Below are 19,632 nucleotides of genomic sequence, written 5' to 3' on the forward strand. Positions count from 1 at the left end.
GCTAGTGGGTAGGAAAAGAGTATATTAAACACCATTGCATCTGAATAAAGGACCTTCCAGTTATGAAAGTTCACTGACGGTCTCATCTTGTTGAAAAAGGTAATTTGTGGACCAGAAGCTTTTCAGTAAGTTGCTGAGCCATGGGGATCACTTGCCATGGGAATTACTGTGTTCTCACAGTAAAGGTGACTGCATGCCGAGGAGGGGAGACCAGAGCGGAAGTGCCTCAGCAGGTTTGAAAACTCAGCTTCCTGGGCTGTTTGTTTAGTGTCGCTCTTTGCAGAAGTCACTTATTACTATTAACATACCTGCGTTCACATACAGGCCTTTCTACTAACTTGCTCTATGATCTTGGAAAAATTGCTCATCCTCTCTGATTTTTAATCTCAAAGATGGCATGGCTAAAATAGATAGCATCTAAGAGATAGAAGCAGTCTTAGAAAACATCTAGTCCAATTTCTGACCTAAGTTCCAAAGAGGGGAAAGAGCCTGACTTCTGATTCTTGAAGCCTCTGGGCTTAAATTCTAAACAACTCACACAGCCACTGCAGCCAGTGCAGACAAGCGGAGATACAACCTCACAGGTTCGGGTTCCTCCTCAGGTGCACCCGCCAATAATGAAGCTGGAGCCGAATAAAGCGTTGCTTCAGAATGTTCTTCCGTTTCCTTGAACACGTGTCTGGTAGGCCATGCAGGGTGAAGATGAAAGATAATGGAGTTGACTCCAATCTCCCACCTAGCTGATAAGAGGAAGCTGGTGGCAGAGACCAGCAGCCAGCATGGCAAGGAGGTGGTTGCAAAGCATTTCCACCAAGGGTGGTGAGATGTGTTCCCTTTGGGGTTACAAATTAGAGGAGACTTCTTTTTAAAAGGAAGCATGCTCTCATCGTTCAACACCCACTTAGGAGTGAGAACATGCGGGGTTTGGTTCTCTGTTCACAGGGACGGGGACATCGCACACTGGGGCCTAGGGCATGGGGTGCTATGGGAGGAATAGCAGAGGGTGGGGGGTTTGGGGAGGGGGCAGCATTAGGAGAATTTCCTAATGTAGGTGACAGGGCGATGGATGCAGCAAACCACCACCATGGCACGTGTACACCTTTGTAACAAACCTGCATGATCTGCACATGTAACCCAGAACCTAAAGCATAATAAATGAATTTAATAAAAAAGAAAGAAGGCTTATATTTGCCTTTTCTTTTTTTAAACTTTGTTTACATTTAAGGAGTGCAAGAGCAGTTTTGTTACATGGGTATATTAAGTAGTGATGAAGTCTGGGCATTTAGTGCAACCATCACCTAGGCTGTTTAGGAGAGGGAAGAGGAAAGAATAAGGGTCAAGATAGAGGACCCCGATGTCAGGAAATCTAGGATCAGACCAAGAAGATGTTGGAGCTGGAAGGAGCAGGAACGCCTGCCCGTTTCCTTGCTCATATTTACAAAAAAAAAATCATTTTAATAAATACGTTTTTGGTCAAACTTCAGCTTCCCTCATAAGCTATCCTTGCTCCAACTGACCCTTCAATTATGTGCCCCTCAGCTTCCAAGCTTTGCACTCTCCTCTCCTATTACAGGCTCATGGGTTCCCCCTTCGAGGATCTGATGGAAATTATTGATCCCCTCACCAAGAGAGGCTGTAAATGAATATATGACACTGCAGATCACCATTGCAGGGAGTTCCCTGCATTCTAGTAACATATATGCTCTACTTACTTGCAAATCTGTATCTTTAGCCCAGAATTTTTCTCAAACATGTATCTGCAACCCCAAAAACCCTCTTCCATCAATACAGTGGGGAGAATTATGACACTACCTATGCACCCCACAGGATTTTTGTGAGTAGGAAAAGAAATGCTCAGTGAAAAAGGCCATAGTGTATGGCAGGGGGTCATGCAGACATCTTGGGAAGCCTGATCATGCTCTTCAGTGAAGGATAAGGCCAGCCATGTAGAAGGGCAGTTGTTTTTATCACTTTCATCCAAAAGGGCAGAATAAGAAATATCTTACTGTATTATTCCATTATCATATACTTACGAGGAATGGAAGAGAGAATGTTTTCACAATGAGAGCTCACCCAAAGTAGAAGTTCAGAGCAACGTGATAAGGCTCAAGCATCTGCCTCTTGGCTTCTCAGATGTATTTTAAAGGAGAGAGCTTGGTTTTCAACAGCATATTTCCAAACTCTGCGTGTAGCAGGTATTCATTTGAAAATAGGTTTTCCTTCCTTATTGCAGTCTGTAATGAGGTGTTCCCAGGGTTTGCAAGTATATGTGCTGTTTCAGAACAGTGACTATCCTCTAAACACCCCACGGAGCTCATGGAAAATGAAATCTACTTTATGAAATAACTCACGAGAAAATACGTTCATGGTGCTAGTACTTGGTTCTACAAAAGCCTTAATCATGTTTCACTCTGAAAATAACAAAAGCCAGGACAAAGCCAAAAGTTTAGAGTCAGAAAGATCCCAGATTTTACATATCGGTTGAATTTGGAATAATTTTTAAGAACTGCATTTTTCTGCTGCTATTCTATAAGCCCTTCACAAACTTACATAAAGTTATCACCAAAGCCTTCTCCATAATTTACAACTAAGATTAATTCTAAATTTAGGCTCAAAGTTTATAAAAATGAAAGCAATGTGGAAGCAGAGGCTTGCTGAGCAAATCATAAGAGAAAAAGAACATGTTTTATCTTCACAGTGAAATTCACAAACTATCATCATTGACTTTTCTCCAGCAATGAGTGTGCTAATTACTACTGCAGAAACCTATGTGTTTATTGTCACCTTTTTCCAGATCCTCAGAGGTGTTTAATATGATTGACTTTTTCTCTGTCCCTGATGGCTGTGATACTCCATTTATATGAGATTAATAAAATTAGGTCCTTGTTACAATAGTAAATCATGGAAAAGGTTGACGGTTTTAGATGAGCTTTTGTGTAGGAGTTAGGAACATTGGATTTGGAGAAAGATAAATGGGTTTAAAACTTGAAAGTTATTTTAACTTTCAATTTTCTCATCTGTAAAATGATACCAATAATATTACCTATTTCAGAGGCTCATATTGGAGATTAAATGTGATAATGTATCTAAAGTGCTTAGTGTATTTCCCAGCACATAGTAAGATTTCAATTGAGTACTTGTTACTAATATTTAGTGCTACTAATTTTAAGATTGTTGTTAAGATGAGCTAAATTGTCTGTTTCTAAAATCATATGGGACTGCAAAAGACTTAAAATAGAAAAAATCTTAAGAAAAAGCTGGAGTACGCAAACTGTCTAATACCAAACAAAACATAAAGCTACAGTATTCAAAAGAGTGTGGCATTAGTATAACAATAGACATGTGGGCCAGGTGCAGTGGCTCATGCCTGTAATCCCAGCATTTTGGGAGGTCAAGGTGGGCAGATCATCTGAGGTCAGGAGTTTGAGATCATCATGGCCAACATGGCAAAACCCCATCTCCACTAAAAATACAAAAATAAGCCAGCCGTGATGGTAGACGTCTGTAGTCCCAGCTATTCAGGAGGCTGAGGCAGGAGGATTGCTTGGGCCCAGGAAGCAGAGGTTGCAGTAAGCTGGGATTGCACCACTGAACTCCAGCCTGGGTGACAGAGCGAGACTCCATCTCAAAAAAAAAAAAAAAAAAAAAGAAAGAAAGAAAAGAAAAGAAAAGAAAGAAAGAAAATCAATAGACACATGGATGGAGGGAACAATGCAATAGGTCAAGTTATATATAACATGTCATTTGATATTCCAGTGAGGAAAAAAATACTTTTTCAATATAAAGGGCAGGAAGACTGGGATAAATATAAGAAAAAAGTGTATCAACTCCCTTCATCCCACTGTACAGAAACATTTTTTAAGATGGATTGTAGACATGGACATAAGCTAAAATTATAAAATTTCTAGAAAAATATATTGAAGAAATCTTACAAACTTGAGATAAGAAAATGTTTTGAATATGATATATGCACTCAAAAATTTTTTAAAAATTAATTGGATTAAATTTGATTTGGATTTCATTAAAATTAAATGTTTTACTTCATCACATACAGAGCTAATATAATGAAAATCAATAACAGATTAGAAAAAATGTTTTCAAAATGCACATAGGACTTGTATCCAAAATATATTAAGAACTCCTTCAAATCAATAAGACAACCCCATTTAAAAATGGGCAAAAACTTTGCAGACACTTCAAAAAAGAAGAGGTAAAAATGGCAAGTAAGCAAAAATGTCCAACATCACTAGTTATCATAAAAATGTGAAAATCACAATTGATATGCTTTCCTACTCACTAGAACAGTTATGATTTAATAACTGATATCACCAAATATAGGTGAGTATGTGGCATATATATTGCTGGTTAAAATATAAATGGTTCACCCACTTTGGAAAACTGTCAGTTTCTTATAAAGTTACGCATAGCTACCATATGACTCAGCAGTTCTACTCCTAGACCCAAAAGAAATAGTATGTTCACAAAAAGTATCTGTGTAAGAGTAGTTATATAAGCTTAATTCATTAAATCCAATAATTGGAGACAACCAGAATATTCAATAAAGAGAATAAACACATTTTTTATGTTTCTATTTCTACAATGGAAAACTACTCAGTGACAAAATGTAATCACCTACTGATATATATAACAATAAGAATCAATGCCACAGGTAAGATGCCCAATGAGAAGCCAGACACACAGAGTGTCCACGGTACCTTTCCATTCATATGAAGTTCAAAATCAGCAACATAAGTCTGTGATGAGAGAAGTCATAACAGCATTTGCCTACAGGAGATGGACATTCACTAGATGGGAAAATAAGGACATTTTCTGGTGTGAAAAATATTTTCTGTATCTTCACTGATTTCATGGATATGTACATTTATCAGAACTCATAGAATTACACAATTAAAATTGATTATTCCACTCTAGGCATATGCTATATCAATAGAGCTTTTTAAATGCTAAAACAGTTGGAGAGATCTTTGAATACTCAAAGCTAAGTTCCCTCATTTCAAAAAATACTCAAGATCAGAGAGGCAAAGCAACTTGCCCAAAGTCACCCAGCATGTAAGACACAATGAAGATTAGAAGCCAGGTCCTCTGACTTCTTATCCAGTGCTCCCTCCAATATGCTTTGCTAATGCCCATCCAAAGCCACACAGCTCCTGACAATAGATCCAATATTAGGACCTAGATATTCTCATTTAAAACCTTATGTTATTTTTAGTATTCCTCAATTCGCCGAAGAATTGTGGCATGAATTATCTGAGCAAGAAAAGCAAAGCTATGAAGAATCATGGAAGAGAAACTAGATTGAGAATCAAGAGATGCATACTTTGCTCTTGGTTCTTCTGTACCTTACTGTGCACTCTTACAGAAATTACTTTCCCTGTCTGTGCTCAGTAGCATCACTGGATTGAACTAGATATTTCTCAAGAGTCTTTCTAGGCTGAATGCCCTGCAAACATCTGCTTTTCTAAGTTTGCAGAGTTGTTTCTCTGCTGACCTGATATATGCAAAATCCAACATTTAAATTATCCATTCAGACTCTACCTGAGAATTCCACAGGTCTCAGAGGATCATACTACCTGCCTCTGGAGTGAGACTGACCCTGGGTGTGGTGTCCTCTGGTTATTGCGACACCATTTGCTCTCACCTCCTGCAGGAAACACTGCAGGTCCCTCTGCCTTCACTGGTGACCCTCTGCAGCTCCTCTAGGCAAGACCCCTGAAAACCATTGAGCAGGACAGTCAGGCTTTGAGGCAAATTTCTCAAATGGTGAAAAATAGAAGTACTGGCATGCAGCTTGCTCTTATTCTTCAGGAGGCACTGTGCTGGATGCTTCATACTCGCTTGGCTTATTTTATCCCCACAACCCCTTATGAGGGAGGCACTGTTGTTCCTGTCATTTTTCAAATCAGGAAACAAACTTAGGAAAGGGATATTACATGCTTAAGGTCACACAGTCAAGGGGAGGGAAGGATTTAATGTAGCATTTTTACCTTCCAATCTGTGTGTTTAAATACTTCCCTAGACTTCCAGCCCAGCATGGTGACCTGCAAAGACCCTAAATAAATATCCCACCAACATTATCAAGTCACTTCTCAAATTATTATTTGCAAAGAATGAGAAGATTGGCAAGATGATTTCTAAGATAGCTTTAGATTTGGAGAATCTCTTCTGAGATTCTCCAAATCTAAAGGTGGACCCCAGGCCTTCCTAGACACAGCTCAGCCCTGTATGCTGACCTGCCTCCCGGCAGAAGCTCCCCATTCCCACCCTGCAGGCTGGGAATGTAAACCCTATCCCCTGGACCTCAGCTCTTGCCATGGCAAGATAGAGATGGATCTAAAAATACTTCAAAGGTTTGGCAATACATGACATATAATCTCTTGCTCTGGCCCTGCAATCAATTAGACTTGTGTTTTAAAATCGAGAAGTGTGTGGAGACCATAGCCTTTCTTCAAAGTCACCTGAAAATACAAAAATGATTCCATGACCTGCCAAGTTCTGGGCAACCCCAAATTGGTTATTCTGCCTTCCTGAGAAGTAGCCTTGCACCTCTCTCAACAGTAGGAACCAGAGGCGAATCCCAAATGCCAATGTCAGGGATCACCTGGCTTTTAGATGATGTGTCATGTTGTTAGAGGCTATGAAGAGTTAACTGAAGAGTCCAGGGCTGACCCCTCACCCTGCCTATGAGAAGTGGCAGCCCTATCTAATGAGGAAAAAAAATAGTTAAAGGCATCATATGAAATCATGTATGGTGCATGATATGCTGCCTGGAAAAGGATGTGGAGTCAAGCAGAGGTGAGATTGCCGTCAAGAGTCACCCCAGGCTTAATGCATCACTAAGGCACCCAGCGACAGGCACACGATTGTACTAGAGACAGAGCATCCCAGTTAAGAAAAGTCCAAAGAATTCATGAGGATTCTAGAGGGGGGAACATTTAGGAAGGCATCAGGGCATGTGTCAACAGGTAGCAACAGGAATGAGGCCCCGAGGCTGATGGTGGATGGGATGGGAGGGACAGCAGGATCTAGCAGAGTTCAGAAATCCAAGGGTACCTCTGTTCAATGAGATAGATACCAAACTGCAAGCTGGAGAAATGATACTTGAGCTGAAACCTGAAGACTTGACATGACTTAAAGATGGAAAGGAGTGTAAGAGGAAAGCCTTTAAGGAAGAGAAACTGCAAACTCAGACACCCTGCATTGGGTAGGCCATGGTACACACAAGGGACTGAAGGAAGGCCAGTGAGGCTGAGCAAGAGTCAGGGACAGAGGAGGTTGGAGAGTCTGGCGCTGGACCCTCTTCTTCATCCTAAACCTATGGGAAGCCACTGGAGGCTTCAAGCAAGGGTCACAGTGAGGTAGCAGCTCTATCTGATGGAAGAAGATAGTAATGAAAGCCATCATATGAAAACATGTATGATGCGTGGGGCATTGCCTGAGAGTGCCATCATGCAATCGCAGCTGCTGACTCTCCAGCCTCCCCCACCCATTCTCTGCTGGAAGCAGTTCAGCATAGGGGTTGAGCTGTGTCTAGGAAGGCCTGAGGTCCACCCAAGGCCTAGCATCTTAGAACAGATTCTCAAAATCTAAAGCTACCTTAGAAATCATCTCACCACTCCTCTCATCCTTTGCAAATAATAATTTGAGAAGGGATTTGATAAGTCGATAATGTTGGCTGGATGTTAGGATCTTTGCAGATCACCATACAGGACTGGAAGTACAGGGACATGTTTAAACTCACAGATTCACCCTATGTTGTGAAATGAGATGGAAATCTGACTTTCAAAACAAGGAATCAACAAATGCCTATAGAACGTTGAAATATGAATGAACAGGATAAGCAACAAGACTTGGGGAGATATGGATACTGGGTTGATTTGCGTGGCTATCTCCATGAGATGGGATTGCAGGAGGATTTTGCTTTTTCTGTGATACATTTCTGTATCTTACAGATATTTTACATCAGTACATTTTGCATTTTCTGGGAAGAAAATAGTGTGTTTTGTTTTCCCTTTTTAAAGCAGAATCTCTGCAGATGATGCCTTCTCAGACAATAGGAATAAATTGCAAAGGAAATTGCCCTAATGTGACCCAGACTGGAACTGGGCGTGCTTTAAACATAAATAGAAAGGCCTTTTGATGATGTCATTTTAAAAGTGTCCTTGACATTCTCGAAGGTTTTAGTGGGCTCAGAGAAAAGAAAAAAATAGGATTATGTCGCTGAAAGGGACCTTGCATTTGAAACAATCCAACTCACATATTTTACCACCGCTGGAAACAAATCCCTGAGAAATAGATACTTCAAAGGGAAATTCACTCAGCAATCAACAGCATTTCTAAGCACCAGTAGTAACCAATTAGATATTTACATTTTAAGAAGGCTTCAATCATTAATAGCAATAAAACCTAGGCTAAGAATAAATCTAACCAAATATATGCACAAAGAATATGAGAAAACTATTTAAAATACAGAATAAGAGAGGCACGAATGGAGATATATATACATGATCAAGGATAGGAAGATTTATCATCAGGACCTACAAAACTGTTTAACATATATAGTAGCTGCTTCCTATGTCTTAGATTGACTCCATTGGAAATATGTCAGTTCTTCCCACACATTAAGCATATAGTCATTGCTATTCCAGCAATGATCCTGACAAGTTTAGTTAGGTTGGTTGTTCTTTTTAAATCAATTTTATTAAGATTCAACTTACATTAAATAAGTTGCCCATTTTCAAGTGTACATGTGATGAGTTTTAACAAACATATAGACCAGTGAAACCACTACCCCAATCAAGACTTCCGTTACCCCTGCAAAGCCCTGCAGCGCTTTTCAGGAACCTGTCAAACTGATCTTAAAATACCCACGTTAGAGCATAAAGTTAAGAATAGCTGAGACAATTTTGAGGAACAAGTTGGAGAATCTTATTTAACAGATATGGAGATTAATTTTAAAACCATAGTAACCAAGATATAAACAAATAGTCCAAAGACATAGTTATGCGTTCCAGAAATAGACACACTTAGATATAAGCACTATATATACAGCAAACTAAATCTACCAAACGTGGCAATTCAAGTCGGTTATGCTGGAACGCAGACACGTCGATCCACTGACAGATCGCCCATGGCTGCTTCCATGCTGCAACAGCAGACTTAAGCAGAGTCCATACACAAGGCCTCAGTACTTACTCTCATCTTGTGTTTCCTGAAAGCGTGGCTCTGCTCAAGACATTTTCTGAACTCTGAAGCAAGCTGTATGACATGGAAGGCTAAAATACTAAATTATTTGCCTTCTACTTCCCCATAAACAGAGAAACATAAAATTCTTTAACTTTTTACTCTGCCTCACCTGCCCCTATCCCCCACCCCGCCAACCCCCCCGACCCATGTTTTGCAGTACTAGGTTTTAGGAATTTCAGTTCTACATTTATATTAAACTTTGGCTGTTTGTTATATCCTGCGTTTCTATATTTTCATGTGGGATCATTTTCTTCTGCCCAAAGAGCACCCTTTGGTGTTCACTGCAGGTAGACGGATAATAAATTAGCTCTTCTTTTTTCCTAAGGTGTTTTCATTTTGCGTTCATCTTTGAAGTTACTTTTGCCGGACTTGGAATTACAGGACAGTATTTGTTCCCTTTCGACATTTTAGTGGTTACTCCACGCATCCTTGACTTACTACAGATCTAATACAAATCATTCCTTCTACCAGTTCCTCGAGAATGCTAGGGCCTTGGAATACTCGAATTGTAATGATTACATTCACGATTTTCTGTCATTTTAGATTACAATAGATCAAGGATTCACATGCTAATCACTAGGTAACCACTAAAAGAATCGTAACAGAGAGGCCAGGCACAGTGGCTCATGCCTGTAATCCCAGCAATTTTGGAGGCTAAAGCGGGTGGATCACAAGGTCAGCAGATTGAGACCATCCCGGTTAACACGGTGAAACCCTGTCTCTACTAAAAATACAAAAAATTAGCCAGGCATGGTGGCGTGCATCTGTAGTCCCAGCTACTGGAGAGGCTGAGGCAGGAGAATCACTTGAACCCAGGAGGTGGAGGTTGCAGTGAACTGAGATCACGCCACTGCACTCCAACCTGGGCAAGAGAGAGAAACTCCGTCTTAAAAAAAAAAAATAGGAGCAGATATAATAGAGGGATAAAGGGAATAATCTAAAGGATTATTAATCTAAAGAAAGGCCAAAATAAAGAAGAGAAATAGGAATATGCAATAAATAGATGAATCACACAGAAAACAAATACTAAGAAGGCTGATTGAACTTCAAGTGTATTAGTGCTTATTTTTATTGCAAATATACTAAATATTTCAACTAAAACCCTGAGATTATCAGATTAGATATAAAAGCAATTCGAATAATATTTTTGCCTTACAAGAGTCATACAATTATCATAAAGACACAGAAATATACAAAAGACAAGTGTGGAACATGCATGTCATGTCCGTATTAACCAAAAGAAAACTGGTCTAGCTACATGTCCCACTTCTCAGTTAGGTAGAGTTTAAGGCAAAAAACACTGCTAAAGAAAAGGAGCATTGACGTAATGAAAATGGGGTCAAACTCTCAGGAAGAAATGACAATTCTGAATTCGTAGATAGCTTCAAGACATACTCAGTGAAACTGCCACAGCCAAAAGAGGACATAAAGAAATTGATGATGCTGGGAACAGTTTGCACTTCTCACAATAGCAGATAGATCTAACAGAAAAAATATGCATTAAAAAAAAAAGTGACAAACTTAAATTGACACATGGAACACCGCACCCAACATGGACTGTATTATTGGTCAAATGTACACAAACACTTCCCAAAATTGACCATATAATGGATTGCAAAGTCAACCTCAACAAAGTTCAAGGAATTATAATTATTCACATTGTATTCTCAGATCACAGTAAAATTAAGATAGAAATACTTAGAAATATAATTTTAAAATCACCAACTAGTTGCGAATTAAGCGATATACTTTTAAATAATCTATGAGTCACAGAAAAAAAATCACAGCAAATAATAGAAACTTTTCAAACTGAACATTACAGATAAGAGGTTTTGCATAACAAAATTTTTGCAGTGCAGCTAAAGCAGTCCCTAGAGCATAATATAATGCTTCAAATGCATAGATTAGAAATGGAGAAAACATAAAAAGTTATTTATCTTATTCTTCTCAAAAAAAAAAAAAACTAGAAAAAGGAAAAACGAAAGGAAGCATAGGCCGGGTGCAGTAACTTATGCCTGTAATCCCAGCACTTTGGGAGACTGAGATGGGCAGAACACCTGAGATCATGAGTTCAAGCCCAGCCTGGCCAATATGGTGAAACCCTGTCTCTACTTTAAAAATAAAAATAAAAAATAAAAAATTAGACAAGTGTGCTAGAGAATCACTTGAACCCAGGAGGCAGAAGTTGCAGTGAGCTGAAATTGGACAACTTTACTCCAGCCTGGGAGACAGAGAGCCAAAAGTTGTTCTTTGGAAATATTAATAAAATGGGCAATTTTCTAGCAGTTCCAATCAGAGAAAGTAAGAGCATAAACATGAATTAAAACATAAGGAACCAAAAGGGAGGCCATAAGCACAGGTCCTCACACCTCACTGATGGTGGTACGACTTGGACCCTGAAGGGCAATTTGGTCATATAGATGAAATGTGAAGATCCTGTAATTCCTTATGGAAGTACATTGCTTGAGGTAATGGTTCTGAAACCTGAATGCACATTGGAATTGCCAGGCAAGCTAGAAATTAAACAAAACAAAACCAAACAAAAAAAAACAGATTAATGTAATTAGACTGTCCAGGTGTGGGGCCTGCGTGTATGTTCATTTTTAAATTCTTCCTTAATGTACAGCTACTGTTAAGAAACACTGCACAGTAGAAACACTTATAAATGTTTATAAGGAGGCAAGAATGTTCTTTGTACCACCTGTAAGAGAAAAAAGAAAGAAAACGATGTAAATATCCATCAAAAACATTCAACATTGGAATACTATACAATGTTTTAAAATGCATGAAATATGCCTAACTGCATTAACATGGTTGAATCTCACATAGCAGAATGAACAGTTTGCATTAAGAAAGTTATAGTATAATATCAATTTTATAAAGTTTGCAAAGATGTAAAAATCTGCATATTTAGAGTCAGTGGAGCATAACAGTTAAGAACTCAGGATCAATTTCAGATATCAGTTTCCCTATCAACACGTGAGTCGTTGGTGATTATGTAATTTCTGTGTACCTCATCTTCTCCCTCTACCCTATGAGGATTCTATTATCACTCACCTCAGACGGTTGCAGGGATTGAATGAGCTGATCACTATTTGTGAAGTGTCCAGCACATCTCAAGGGGCTTCAACTCTATCTACAGTGTTTCATTTCTTTAAACTCCTCTGTAGCTGATATGGCGAGATGTTCCAGTTTAGCAGAACTGGCAGGTGAGTATACATCTGTGTCTTAATGTTGCTTTCTGCTCTTTCCTGCTTTTAAAACATTTCACAAGTTCCCTCCCTGTGGATTGGCCAAGATAATTGTCAATACCAAGAGTTCTGAAACTACATAAAGCAGTGTCCTAAATTCCAAAAGTTGTCTTGTCCCAGATATCCTGCCCCTAATTTATCAAATTTGATAGTGAGAAATTAAACTAATAATGTGCATTGGAATCATTTCTATTCCAACCACTGAAAGGCTGGCTTGCCAAAGTCATCGTTTCAAAAGCCCTTTGTGATTCTATAATTACTTTCTTCTTGTGCTGGGTTATGATTTTATTTTGCTCGCTTCTCCTCTGTGGACTTATGACTGAGAAAGCTAAATGGCAAAAAACAACAACAAAAAAGGCAGTCTGTTGGCTTCCCACCCCACTCAGAATAAAATGCAGAACCAGCCTCCTCAATGCGACATGTAATAGCTCACTTCCAAATGCAGTGCTTCCCTGTACGTTACCACCTGTCCCTTCTCTCCCCTTGTCTGGCCACACTCACAAGAGTTGCTTTGTCCCTTCCTTTTCAGACCTGCCAATCCTCCCTTCATCTCAGAGTCCGGGCGCTTGCTCTGCCAGGCATCTGTCTTCTGCAGATCACTCAACGATGGCTCCCTCCCTCCCTCCAGATCTCTGCTTAGAAAGGGAGCATCCCCAACCACCTTGTCTAAAATGCTCATTTGCGCTATTCCTCTCTACCGACCCTGGTGTAGTTTTCCTCGCAGCTCTTACCTAGGCCAGCCCCCCGCAGGCACTAGACCCAGAGCAAGGCTGCAAAGTAGAACCCATGTGTCTAAGTATTTACAAGTTACAAGTCAAGGTACAAATTACTTGCCCAAGCTGTTAGTAAGATGTTGTCTATTCTCTTCTACCGTCGAATGTACAGTCATAACCACCTACCAGGCTACATTTGAATGTAGCATTTTCAGGTTCTGCAGTTTCCTATCAGAAAGCAGACAGAGTGGGGCTCTGGTCCCTGGACTCTGTACTGACCAGCTGCACCCTCTCTAAGTAGTCCGGACCTCTTAGGCAGAGGTGTGTGGCAACCAGGATAAACAGGGTCTACCACTGAAATTCAGCTGCCAAAAACAGATGTCTTTGCTAATACAAATTCACAAGGAAGGAGCTCTGATCTTCTTGTTTGGACACAGCCTGTCAAGTTATCAGACATTCATCAGACGCTGCTGCCTAGTAAACGGCTCAGTGCCACTCCATACCCGGGGTTGTGGGCAGAGACAACTACCTTAAAACAATGGAGGACTGGATAAAGAAAATGTGATGCACAGACACACTGGAATATCATTCAGTCACAAAAATAGAATGAAGTCATGTCTTTTGCAGCAGCATGGATAGAACTGGAGGCCATTATCTTTTTATTTATTTATTTATTTATTTTTTGAGACAGTGTCCTTCTGTCACTGAGGCTGCACAAGGCTGGAGTGCAGTGGTATGATCTCAGCTCACTGCAACCTCTGCCTCCCAGGTTCAAGGGATTCTTGTTTCTCAGCCTCCTAAGTAGCCGGGGCTACAGGGACACACCACAATGCCTGGCTAATTTTTGTGGTTTTAGTAAAGACAGGGTTTCACCATGTTGGCCAGGCTGGTCTCAAACTCCTGACATCAAGTGATCTACCCTCCTTGACCTCCCAAAGTGCTGAGATTACAGGCACCAGCCACCGCACCCAGCCTGAAGGCTATTATCTTAAGTAAAACAACTCAGACACAGAAAGACAAAGGGCACATATTCTCAGTTACAAGGCAGAGCTAAGTAGTATGTGGACATGGACACAGAGGGCGGAATGATAGACAACAACACAGACTTGGAAGGGTGAAGAAGCAGAAGGTGGATGATGAGAAATTACTTAATGGGAACAATGGATATTATTTGGTTGGTGGTGAAACTAAAAGCCCTGACTTTACCACTACACAACATATCCATGTCACAAAATTATACTTGTACCTCATACATTTACACAAATAAAGCTTTTATAAAGAAGTTGAGCCCTACAGGCACATTGGGATCCGCATGCCTGATACACACCTAAGGCTCAAACGCTCGGAGGAACTAGCTCAAGGCGGCCTGTCATGGTGGACAGTGTCAGGTGACACGCCCAGTGTGGCAGAGGAATTAACTACATGAACTCTTCAACCATCTGGCTTAAATCCTGACTGTCTCTAACCAGCTTGATGACTTTATTTATTTTATTTTATTTTTTAAGACAGAGTTTCACTCTGTCACCAGGCTGAAGTGCAGTGGCGCGATCTCGGCTCACGGCAACCTCCGCCTCTCAAGGTTTGATGACTTTGAACAAGTTATGTAACCACCCTCTGCCTGCTCCAGAGGGTGTCTGAGGTGATAGCTTGGGATAGTACAAGTGATTAGAACAGGGTCTGGCCATTATTAAATCTCTGAAATGTGTCAGGTAGCAGCAGTGGTAATAGCCGTGAAAAGACTCCCTCTTCCCCGCCACTAAATCCTGGTGGCTTATAAAATATCAGAGACTAATTTACAAATTAAATATCTCCTTGGAAATCAGTTCTGAATTGTAGACTTTCTATTTCATAGGATTTCAGAGAAATAAAAAGAGAGTGGGTACTGGAGTCAGAAAAGCTTCCTGGGGAGGTGCAGCCAAGAGGAAAACCTTTGGCTGGAGGAGAGCTTCCAAAGCCGCCTACCACGGCTGCTTTACTAGAGTAAAGGTTTTCTCCAAAGGGCAATATTTGGAAGAACACGATGAATCTGGGTGTTGGGGCACAAGTTTGAAGACCAGTCGTATTCTATTATAACTGTAATTGACAATATGCTTTCTCCCCGGAGTGGCACAGGGCAGGTCTCAGTCACTCCATTTCAGGTCCTTTGACAAGGCTTTCTTTCATCATAAGATAGCCCCCTCTTTCAACTGGTCATTTGTTCTCTTGCAAGTGAGCTTGATAAGAAACCCTGCCTGGAATGTTCGCCAAAGTTTGTCCACAGAGCAGCTCAGCTTTCTTGTCTAATTGCAGTTTTCTAACACTATGTGGACGGGCAAGTGTCTCTGCACAGACACCCTATCGATCTCAGCCCATCCCTGAAGCCTTGCCTACCTCATGCCCATGTTATGTTCTCTCTAATTAGGCCCTGGTGTTTTTGGAGTCAAGCCGGATTCAGGAGGATCTCTCTGCTCCTCGACTTCCCCTCCCCTCATCTCCTACAGGGTGACCTGAAGGGCAAACCCAAGACTTACGTTTGGAAAAAGGCAGTTTCAAGACCGTGGTAAATTTACTCTCTCAAAATTGAACCCAGGAATAAGGTTGGTTTCAAGAAATTGAGTGTTCAATTATAATATACTAATAATGCATATAATTAGTTTATAATATGAGACAAGAATTAGGCCCCATGCATCATATATATACGTGTGTGTGTGTGTGTGTGTGTGTGTGTGTGTGTGTGTGTGTATAAAATCCTATTGCTGCAGCATGTAGCTTTTGCTTTGAAAGCATTCAGCACGATTCATTAGCTCTCCCCCAACTGATAATCATTTCCATTTGAAAGTGCCTCAGACCCTCAAAGGAAATTCCCTCCCTCTCTTCTCATCCCCTACTCCACGTTCTGATCTTCTATACTTGGTCTGCCTGCTAAATGCTGGTGATTACTTTGCTTTTTTCTTTGTCTGCATTTTTTCTCACCCCCGCATTCTCCAGGGCTTCATCGTGGCGTCTATCTACAGTTTCAAAAGCTACCTCCGAGCCAGTGCTTCTTAATTCCCTCCCTACTGAACTTGGGGCCAAATAAGTCTTGTGGGGGCAGCGTCTTGTACATTGTAGGATGCTCAACCACATTCCTGGCCTCTACCTTCTAGATGCCAGTAGTGTACCAGCCCCAACAGCTGTGGCAACCCCAAATGTCTCCAGACATCAAGTGTCCTCTAAGGGGCAAACGTCAGCACCACTGGTCAAAAATGATGTCTTTCCAGTCTGCACTAGCAGCTCTGAAATGAAGAAGCCATAATTGGCCACTGCCTGTTCATCCATGTGGAGCTTCCATTTGTCTTCCTGCAACTGGTCTGGACCCCGGCATCCTCTCCCTGACACTTTTCCTCTTTCGGAAGCAGTGGTCTCATTGCCCCTCGACCCCTCCTTTTTCTCACCTGCCATTCAGCCTGCTTCAGCATTTCCGTGTGCAGCCTTCCCTCTTCATTTCTACCCCTATTGTTCTGGGCTAGGACCTCACCTTCTCTTGTCTCAGTTATAGACTCCCATCCTCTCTCTCTGCTCTGGGCAGGAGCTTCAACCTCTAGCTTTCACAGGGCAGCTGGCTTGGTCTATTGAAAATGCAGATCATATCAGATCACCTGTCACCCCACAATTTCAAAAGGGATCAGTGGTTCACTTTCTCCTGCCCCATAAAGTCAAAGCTCTGAAGCTTGGCCCTCAAAGCTGTCACCTTCCCTCAAAGCTGACCCTGCCTTCCTCTGCAGGGTCCCTTACTGATAGGGTTAGGCTTTGTGTCTCCACTCAGATCTCATCTTGAATTATAATCCTCGTAATCCTCATGTGTCAAGGGAGAGACCAAGTGGAGATAATTGAATCATGAGGGCAGTTTCCCCCATGCTGTTCTCATGACAGTGAGTTCTCACAAGATCTGATGATTTTATAGGGGCTCTTCCCACTTTGCTTGGCTCTTCTCCTTCCTGCCACCTTTTGAAGAAGGTGTCTTGCTTCCCTTTGCCCTTCCACCATGATTGTAAGTTTCCTGAGACCTCCCAACCCATGCTGAGCTGTGAGTCATTTGAACCGCTTTCCTGTATAAATTACCAAGTCTCAGGCAGTTCTTTACAGCAGTGTGAACAGGGACTAATACACTTGCCAATTCTTCAGCTCTATTTAAACCAACATGTTTGCAGTTCACCTGTAAGCCAGTGACAACAGAAATGAGTGACTGAGGCATAAGCCAGCTCTAGGGTGCGTCTTACAAAAATATGAGCCACAGACATATCTATGGCTGTTTTTCCGAAGAGCTTTTTAGGATGTTTCATATTTATACATTTCCTTTAAGGGAGGGAAGACATTGAAGAAGAGAAGCTGGTAGGCAGTTAGGCAAACGGTAACAATCCTCTCAGACTTTGGTCAGTGCCCAGTACATCTACATTTTATATAAGGTGTAGATACAATGACTGTTTAAAGAGAAAAAGGAAATAAAGTAAGAGTCAATTATGCAGATGTCTCTGGGTAGGCGGAAGAAGGAGTCTCATCTTTGTTCTGTACTTGGGAAGATAAGCTTGCAATGGATATTATCAGTGTGGAATCCAATAGACTTGAGCATTAAGAACCAGACATAGATTGTAACCCTAAAGCTACAATTGGCATGTCCTTATTTGTGGGAGGCCTGCAAAGAATTTACTTAGAAATGATCTGCAAGGCCTTTTGCCTTTCCATGGGGATCCAGCTGGGGAATGATGTTAGTACCAGCTTCCTTTGGAAGAAGATGTTGCAATGACTCAGTCTCTGGGCTTAACCTTCTCTTTTGCATAAGAAGTTTGGGGATCCTGATATTTTAATTTTCCTTTACATTAAGGTTTTAGGTCACAGGCCTTAGTTCTTGATCTTTCCTCTGCTGGGAATATCCTTTCCTCCCTTCAATATCCAGCTTCCTCCTAGACCCTTTCCAAGTCAGCACAGAGAACTTCTGTCTCAGAAAGCCTTGCCCAAGCCCTCAGCCAGGTCTCTGTCTTTCCTCTAGGCTCCTGTGGCATCTTATACGCACCTCCAGCTGACACTCACCACCGTACCACCTTCCTCGTGACACTGTGACTTTGCTCTTCTCAGTATGGCCAGCAGTCAAGCCGTGTCTGACTCCTGCAAGACCTATTTGCCACACCCGTCTTCAGCCCCTGACTAACCATTTCTCATCTCAGATTCAGTTTGGGTTTCTTCTGCTTTCAGAATCCTTCCTGATCCCAAGTCCTCCCTCCCTACCGTGTGGCTGGGTGAACCTCCTCTCTGCTTTCCCCTCTCAGAAGAGCTAACATGAAGTCCACCACATGTCTACACAACTGCCTTTTCCTTCTGCCTCCACAGTCATACTTAGGCTCCAAGAAATTCAAGTCCATCATGGGTAGAATTCTGCCCCTCCCACCCTACCCAGAAGATAGATTGACTGACGTTCTAACCCTCAGTGTTGTGAATGTGACTTTACTTGGAATTAGGGTCTCTGAAGATATAATCCAGTGAAGATGAAGTCATCGTTTCAAGTTCTAATCCAATATGACTCATATCCTTATAGGAAGAGGAAAAGAGATACAGACAGAAACAAAGAGAATATCACATGGTGACAGAGGCAGAGACCAGATTGATGCAACTACAAGCCAAGGAATGCCAAGTATTGCTGGTACCCACCAGGAGCCACAAGAGAGGATTAGAACCCTTTCCTTCAGAGCCCTACAGAAGGAACTCACATGCTGTCACCTAGGTTTTGAACTTCTAGCCTCCAGAACTATAAGATAATCTATTTCTATTGTTTTACGCCACCCAGTTGTTGTACTTCGCTATGCAGCCCTAAGAGATTAATGCAGGGTGGGTGTGCTTTTCAGCCTTCACACCACATGGTATCGCAGCAACATACAGGGACTTCACTGTTGACCTTGCATCCAGCTTGTCTGGAGGGTCCTCTGTGCATGTCTGTCTTCCCAGTTTTTGTGACTATTTAAACTAAGTGTTGAGTTGTTCCTCCTCGATGCAAACTTCTACCATGTTGTTGGATCAATTAATGTAAACGTCTCACCCACCCTGAGTTTGGCATGAAGGACCAGAATCCTCTGGAGACACAGAGCAGCTCACCCCGATGAGGACAAAACTGCCCCAAATTGTCCCCGAGGTACCTGTCTCATTAATCCCAACTGTCCATGTAGTCATCGTTCTGAGAATAGATATTCTTTGACATCATTAATTCTTGGGATCTGTCTCTTGCCTCCACATTTATCGATTCAACAAATGTTTATCAAAGAAACAGTGTATCCTAGACAAGGTTCTAACTACTGTAACCACTGGGGACATGGCAGCAAACTAAACAGACGAAAAGTCCACCTTTCATAGAACTTACATTCTGGAAGGTGAAGTCAAACAAAAACTCACCCAAAATT

The sequence above is a fragment of the Saimiri boliviensis genome, chromosome 15, assembly GCF_048565385.1.
Source record: "Saimiri boliviensis isolate mSaiBol1 chromosome 15, mSaiBol1.pri, whole genome shotgun sequence".
NCBI lineage: Eukaryota > Metazoa > Chordata > Mammalia > Primates > Cebidae > Saimiri > Saimiri boliviensis.